Source organism: Strix aluco, chromosome Z (genome assembly GCF_031877795.1).
Source record: "Strix aluco isolate bStrAlu1 chromosome Z, bStrAlu1.hap1, whole genome shotgun sequence".
Lineage (NCBI taxonomy): Eukaryota > Metazoa > Chordata > Aves > Strigiformes > Strigidae > Strix > Strix aluco.
Window position 1 is genome coordinate 3,563,654 of NC_133971.1, and position 7,613 is coordinate 3,571,266.

Consider the following 7,613-nt stretch of genomic DNA (forward strand, 5'->3'; position numbering starts at 1 on the left):
TTTCTGGGTGAGCCCTGATGTGCACCGTGAGTTTGCTATGAAAGCAAACCAATTCTTTTGCAGGTAGGAAAACATTCCCTCTCGCACAGACCTATTCTGGAATAGATTTTCCCATGAGATGTTCTCATGCTGTAAATATCCCTCCTGCCACGTGTAAGAACATGTTCATCATTATCGTATTAAAACAAAGTCTCACCTGAGACTAGTGCCCTAGGACATTTTCTCAAGTCACCTTAAAGTAGGTGCATAAAGAAGGGGCACACAAAGGCCCACAGGTGGGTGCTTTCTGCTTTCTAGATTAAATGACCCCTAACTCTTTGCAGCTGGGGTGACAAGACGTGAGGGCTGGCTTCAGAGTGAGTCTGGGGCATGGCTTGAATTAGCATTTCTGGATCTGCTGCAAGATGCCTCAAAGACTGTCTGCACCAGCTTTGCTGTACGATGCATCGCCTCTATTACCACTGACGTACATTTCCAAAGCTGTCTGACAGTGTCTCAGCTACCAATTCAATATCTGTCTGCATAACAGCAGAAGCAGTCCTGAATTACCATGGATAACCTGTACGTACCCTTGATGTGCTCCGTGGACTCACTTACAGATGTGTGCCTATGTAATATTTACATCCTTAATATACCTCCTTATAGTCAAGGGCGACTTATATGCAGTTAAAAGTAAAATTGCTGCGATCAAATGAGAAGTGCAGTCACTCCTTAAAAACTGAGAAGATTATCTCTGAAAAGCCTTTTCAAAAACTCTCTACTCTGTTATTAACACCCTAAGAAAAGATCTCAAGAAAAATGGGATAATTTTCCAGACATAAAGGACAATATAAAAAGAAGTTGTTTATGAAAGTTTTAGACTAAACCAGGTCCTCTATTATTAAGCAACAGCTCATGTTGCATGCTAGACACTCTACACGCTTTTATGGCATTTCTACATATTAATTGTCCAATTTTATCAAAGTTGGTAATAATTTGCTTATTACCAGCTTTGGGGTCTGAATAATATTTTCCTTTCCATTAAGTTTCTTTCCCAGGATTTTTTGACAGTTATATCCTCTCATCATTAATGTTACTTCTCATCACAGACTGAACTGAATATTCACATGAAAGATCAAATCACTGTTATTTTGACTTGTTACTATTTTTTCATCTAGATTGTTAACCCATCATTTTTATGGCATTTTACAGTAGTTGCTACATTTATAGAATACCTGCTAGTCCAATTCATTATACAGACTAAGATTTTGGAGGAGAATTTTAAAAGAAAACCTCGTTATGAACTCACACATATTAATGTGAATCTGTCTCCCATTTCTTTTTCTTTAGTGCTTCTGATATCCTAAGAGTATTGCCTTACATTCTGATTTAAATTTTTCTGATTTTTATTTTCCAGTCGTAAAGGGGCTTTGAGAAGCCTTACTGCAACTAACACCGAATTTAAGTATCACAGAGGAGGGGACCGTCATCTCACAACTGAAGTCTGAAATTCACGACATGGGAAAATTAGACTTTGTTCTTGATGGGTTTTTTCTATGGAGTTCACGCCCATTAACAGAGGGCCTCATGAGCATGAGAGGATAACTACAGATAGTCCTTTTAGAAGGTAAAGATTTTTTTTTCTTTCTTTTTTTCTGTACAGATGGAGAAACTAAGACATGCAGAGTTTATGTGCTTTGGCTGAAGACTTGACAAATGTTACTAAAGCAAAATTATTTCCTTTTTTTCCTCCTAAAGCATCTCATTCTCAAAGAGCTCTACGTGACCTTGGGACAAACCTATCAGACCTAGTCCATCTCACACTGACCCAGCAGGAATCATACAAAACCTGTGGTTATTACTTGTATCACTTTGGCATCTGGAAGTATTAAGATCATTAGAAACAGCAAGAGGCCAAGGAAGTGTTAAGGATCTAAATAGATGAGAGAGAAAAAGGAACATGTTTTTATGCCACTTTTAAAGATGGGAAGCAGAGTCGGTGAGAAATGAAATTAATTCCCAAGACTGTACAATGAATTTCTGGCAAAGTTGAGAATTTAACTTAGATGTCCTCTTTTTAAGTTCACTCTTTTGCTTTTTTAAAAGAAAGAAACAAATAAACCATAAATCTCTTTATTTTTTTATACCTGACTATCATATATGTAAAGTCAATCTAGGATATTTTTCAAACAAAGTTGTAAAATTAAATTAACTGATATAATAAATTGAGCTACACTCATCTGTAGACTGAACATGAAGACACAAATTCTGCCATAAATAAGATGGAATGGGGTTGTGGTGGGGAAAAGAAAAACTGGAATAATAGAAATATACATAGATTAGAAATTTTTTTGGTATTGTGATTGACTTCTGCACATATTGTGCCAGCACAACAGGACTCTGGCTTACGGATTTTGCAAGTAATAATAAATATGTTGTGGTGATGGTGTAGTTTTACAAAACTAAAAGGAAGCCCTGAATACTTGTAATTTGTATGTATGTCAGTAAGGTGAGATCAGATGACTGGAGCCCCACTTTTAAAAAATAAGGTTTATCCAGTAATGAGTGTTGAGTGGCCACATGCTCTTAGTCTGCTCCTGTCATAGAAACCAATTGGATTTTGCCTGTGATGCTGAATGGACCACAACTGAACCCTGAGTCTTCATGCTGAAATATTGCTATTACCTGTGCAAACTGGGTAATTGTACTTATGACTGGCCAGATGCTTAATTTTGAAGATCGTTTCAAAAATGCTGAAAAACTCAGATGCCAAATTACCATATGCGGCTGATTCCAACCACAAAATTGTGGATGCAGATACAAGAGGCTGTGTGTATGGTTCTTAATCTATAAATGTTTGATTTGGAACAAAATTATTATTTAACTTTAAAAAACCCAACCTTCCAAGTAATTAAACAGACCAGTGAAGAGTCTAAAAATATAGTAAATGCTATTAAAATGCCATAAAAATGATGGGTTAACAGTCCATCTGAAAAAAATAACAACAAGCCAAATTAACAGTGATTTGATATACATGTAAATATTCAGTTCTGCCTCTGAGGAAAAGTAAGAAACAAACTTAATGGAAAGGAAAAGTATTTTTCAGAGACTTGCTGCTGCTAATTAGTGAATTGTTACCATCTCCAATAAAATATGATGATGATCTTGCAGATTCCTGACATATCATTAAAGAATAGACTTAAATTCCTGCCGAAAGAGGAAGGTGCTTCTGTCTGAGTCATCCAAAGGTGCAGTGCAATCAAGAAGTTGTCCACCTCTCAAGGACACTCATTCATAAAAATATTGTTATTAATATAAACAGACCATAACTTGTGCATGTGTGTCTCATTGATGTGTTCCAGTCAAGCTGTCATTTGTCTTAGCAAAATGCTGTCTGTTCCAAATACCACTAAGCAAACAACGTAGAAGTTGAAAAGAAGGAAAAGAAGGTTGAGATCTTTGTTCAGCACCTGTACACCTTTTCCCATGGTTCTTTCTCAGGAAAGCTCACAGCTGAAATATAACTGAATAAACCCCGAGGAAGAACTTCAGGGGTAGATTTACAGAGGAAATGTTGATGGTGAAATTCTGCCTTTGGTCTGTGGATGTGAGAGCAGTTAGGCTGGCAGATGCTCAAGGCTTCTGAGCACCTCAGTTTCTCCCCCACCCTCAGCAACAAGCCGTAAGGGTGGTGCTGGAAGTGGTGATGGAGCTACCACTTCTGCAGGTTGTGTGCTTCCATGTGCCCAATTTGAGAGCAACGTGCTCCTACGGGGTCATTTCTGACTGTAGGTTCGGAGCTGCTGAGCTCAGAGCAGTCCTTGCTGTGGAGATTGTGCCAGCCCCAAGCAGGCTACAAGAAGCCTTTGATGCATTGCTCAACCCCACACTACAATGATAAGTCGTATTTTCTAGACCATTTATTAAACAAAGAGATATTCCTGTGCTGCGGTGGCACAGGACTCCTCCTCCTCTCAGGTGCAGTTATTGCTGTGATGAACTACAAGCATTTAGGGTAGCTGCTGGTCCCTGCAGAGCCAACCACTGCCTGGCATGGCTGTGCCACCAAGCAGCTCCCTGAAAATCTGATTATCCAGCTCCGTGGCCCAAAGATTTTGGCTCTGTTTTTGTCCATGGCTCCCTGCATCAGATATAAGGGGAAAACACCTACCTCTTAGTCTTATACTGATGCTAAAACAGATAGGGAGTTCTTGTTTCAGTAATTACTGTGTTTGACAGAAGCTGTAACACACTGTCCTGCTGACCCCTCCTGTGCAAGGCAGTGCTGCCTGCCCAGAGCGATGCTTGCTGAGTTGTTTCTACGGGTCTAAAAATCTATGGTAAAGTCAACTTTACGGCCTCCCACTCACCAAACGCCATGCTCTGCACTTCTGGGCATGGCTCCTTCAAGCTGTGGAGCAACCTGCTGGAGGGGTCATAGCTGCAGGGATCGATTACAGCAGCATACTTTATTGTTGCTGGACTAAAATCTTCAGGAATGGGCACTTCAGTGCAGGTGCCATTTCCTAACGGCCGCCCAGCATGCTCATAAGGTTGTATTTCATGTGTGCTGCTGTCTGCTCATCCACAATACAGCACTTCGCTTCCCTTCTCCATGGAGGGTGGAACAACCTTCCAAAATGGCGCCTCTAAACATACCCTCTCGCAGCAGGATTTGTTCAGTGGACAAGAGCTGTACCCCCACCTGCTGTAGATATGTAAACAGCTTTTTCTGCAACAGGATGGGGCTCTGCTGGAGCAGCTTCTCAATTTATTTTCCCATGGGTGCTCTAACAGGGGGTTCATGCTCCCTCCCTTTCCAGCCTCCTTCACCTTCTGGGTGCTAGTTTTATACAGTCCGGGAACTATCTCTGTGTTTGATTTCCCAGCAGTTGAGCAATATAGCTATTTGAACTGGTTATGTAAAGGGAAAGAAAAAAAAAATGAAAAGAGAAAGATTTTCTTCTGAATTATTCTCCTCCCAGCCCCTAGTGAGAACTCAGTTTCTTGCATGCCGCGCTTCTGAGCTTCACTCCTACAGTCATAATATACATGTTCAGCAGTCCCTGAGCGACAGCTTCAAAAAAATGTGAGTTCCTGGGTCTGGTGTTGCCTTCGAGGCACAAATAACCTTTGCAGCGTTTCCTTCTTTGTGAGCCACAAGTGGGATGCTTGCGCAAGTCCATCCAGGAGCTGGGGTTTAACTTGCTGCAGCTGGCGCTCAGTATTTCAGATTGATGCAGAAGGAGTGTTTTGGGGTTCTGGTAGGTCGGCACAAACAAGTTAGTCCCTTGTGTAGACTGTGTAAACCCTGCAGCTTGTGTTAATAATCAGACAGCAATGACAGACACTGCCAGTTGTCTGGTTTGGTGTTCACAGAGCAAAAATGTAAAGTAAAAAAAAAAATATACTGAGAGGAAAACCAGCAATTATTTCATACACAGGATTTCTGTGAATTAAGAAACTTTGTAAACCCGATACTGAGGTAATAAAGCAATTGGTATTTGAAGAACCCGATTTTACAGAGCTGTTTGTGCATACTCTATTGCCTTTCCTGCTCATACTGCCTCAGTCGAGTCACGCAGTTAGCTTATGAAATGCGAACTCTGAAAGCCCAAACCTGTTAAAAAAGCTTCGCATTGCCAAACAAAGCAAAAATCTTTCCACTTTGGAATGAGCAACTTTCTGTGATCAACTAAATCTGTTCTCTGATGAAAATAAATGTAGAATTCAGATCAATGAAGCGTGTGTGTGAAAGGGAAAGAAAGAGAGAGTGGGCGACTGGAAGTGAGAAGTGGAAGGAGCTGGGTATCCTTCAGTTTCCATATCTGCACATTATAGCTAATAAAAAAAATATAATAGCTTGTAGTATTTCCAGCAGAAATAGGAAGCTGTGACTGTACAGTCTGCAGCGAGCTTGAATCATACGAACCAAATGGAATATCCTGTAGATTTTCTATAGATCTGCTCTGCGCACACTTTCAAATAACCTTTAACAAAGGCAATGAATCACTGCTGCCGTTGTAAAAATCTCAGTGTGCTGTACTAACGTGATACTAATGAAAAGTATCTTAAAGAACAGAAGTTCAGATTACAGGAACTTCAGTAAATAAATCTGATTGTTCACCTGTATCATTTTACCAGGATATTTTTTTCATTGATTTTTAAAGAGAAGCAGGTGTGGGGTAGTAGTGACTAATTCACGCTGCAAAACCAAAAAGTTGTGTGGTTTTCTGCTTCTGTGATCTCTCTTCCCCACCCTCTGAGCTCTGCCATATTTTGGCAAAGATTCAGCCCCTATATGAGATAGCTAATACAGGTCCTATGCTAGATAGATGATTAAGTAAGGTGAGAAGACAAAAAAGCAGGGACACTAACTCCCCACAGAGTTCCATTACTGAACCATTCCCGGGAACTCCATTAGCCTGGGAAGAAAAGAGCAAAAAAGTAATGATCCAGACAGGCTGCTAAATGCTCAGTGCACGGGGCAGCTGGTAAGTACCCACCTGCAAGGATGTCCACTCAACCCATGCAACTCATTGCTGCGTTGTATTCTGCCCTTGAGGTACTTTCTCTTTGTTAATTCTCATGTGTATCGGGAGAAACTCATCCTGGGTGTAGCTCGGGGAATGATTAGTTTCAGGTCATGGCATGCTCACTCCGGCTCCATCCAGATGAGATGCATGCTGGTACCCTGCTAGGAAACTATTAGAGGCTTGAGTAAGCACAAAGGTAGATTGTGCTTATCATGTTCTTGTCATGAACTTACTGCTGTGGTTCAAGCAGGTGTGTATCAGAGGTACAGAATGCAGAACTCCTTTAATGGCATGTACATAAAAAGAAATGGCTTTTGTCATTTTTTCTTATCCTGGGGTGGAGGGAAGATTGACATCCCATTAACTTGAGATTATTAAGACATGACCTGCAATCCTAAAAGAGTCTTTTATTCATCCACTTTTTGTTTAAGACTAAGCAGCCATTTTCTGGCCGTTGGCTCACAGGACCTTATCTGAGGAAGGATGAGGGAAGCTGTAGAGACTATGATGCTCTGAGCAGACAGGTGAGACATTTCTCATCTAGATCATGCTTGGAGCTTGTGGTTTGGGTTTTCCAGAGTGCCTGCTGTGGACCTCACCTTGCACTGGGTAGTAAATTCCTCATTGACTTTGCGAGGCTGCTAGCAGCGGCTGTTTCGAAACACGTGCCTCGTGCACACCTGCAAGCGGGAAATCAGCACAAATCTTTTCCGCTTGAATTGGTGGATGCAACCCTGCTTGGAGCTGGTCTTTCTCTTTACAGAACCAGCTACAATGCTGTCAGTACGGGTGTCTATATAAAATACTTCTCCTTAAATGGTTATGGCTTTCCTCTCTTCTGTACAACCTTTTCTTTTTCCTGAGAACGTATTTCATCTTCCCACACCCATGCTGGCGATGTTAGTAACTCTGAAGGGGACACTGCCTTTTATATTTCAGAAGCTTTCACATTGTGCAGGTATTGAAGAGTCCCGAAACTATTAAAGTTATATATAAGGGAAATTCTGGTAACATTATTAATGCCTGTCATTTTAAAGATAAAAGCATTTCCTCAGTCTCCTTGTGATCTGATGGATTTACTGGCATATAAAATTAGTA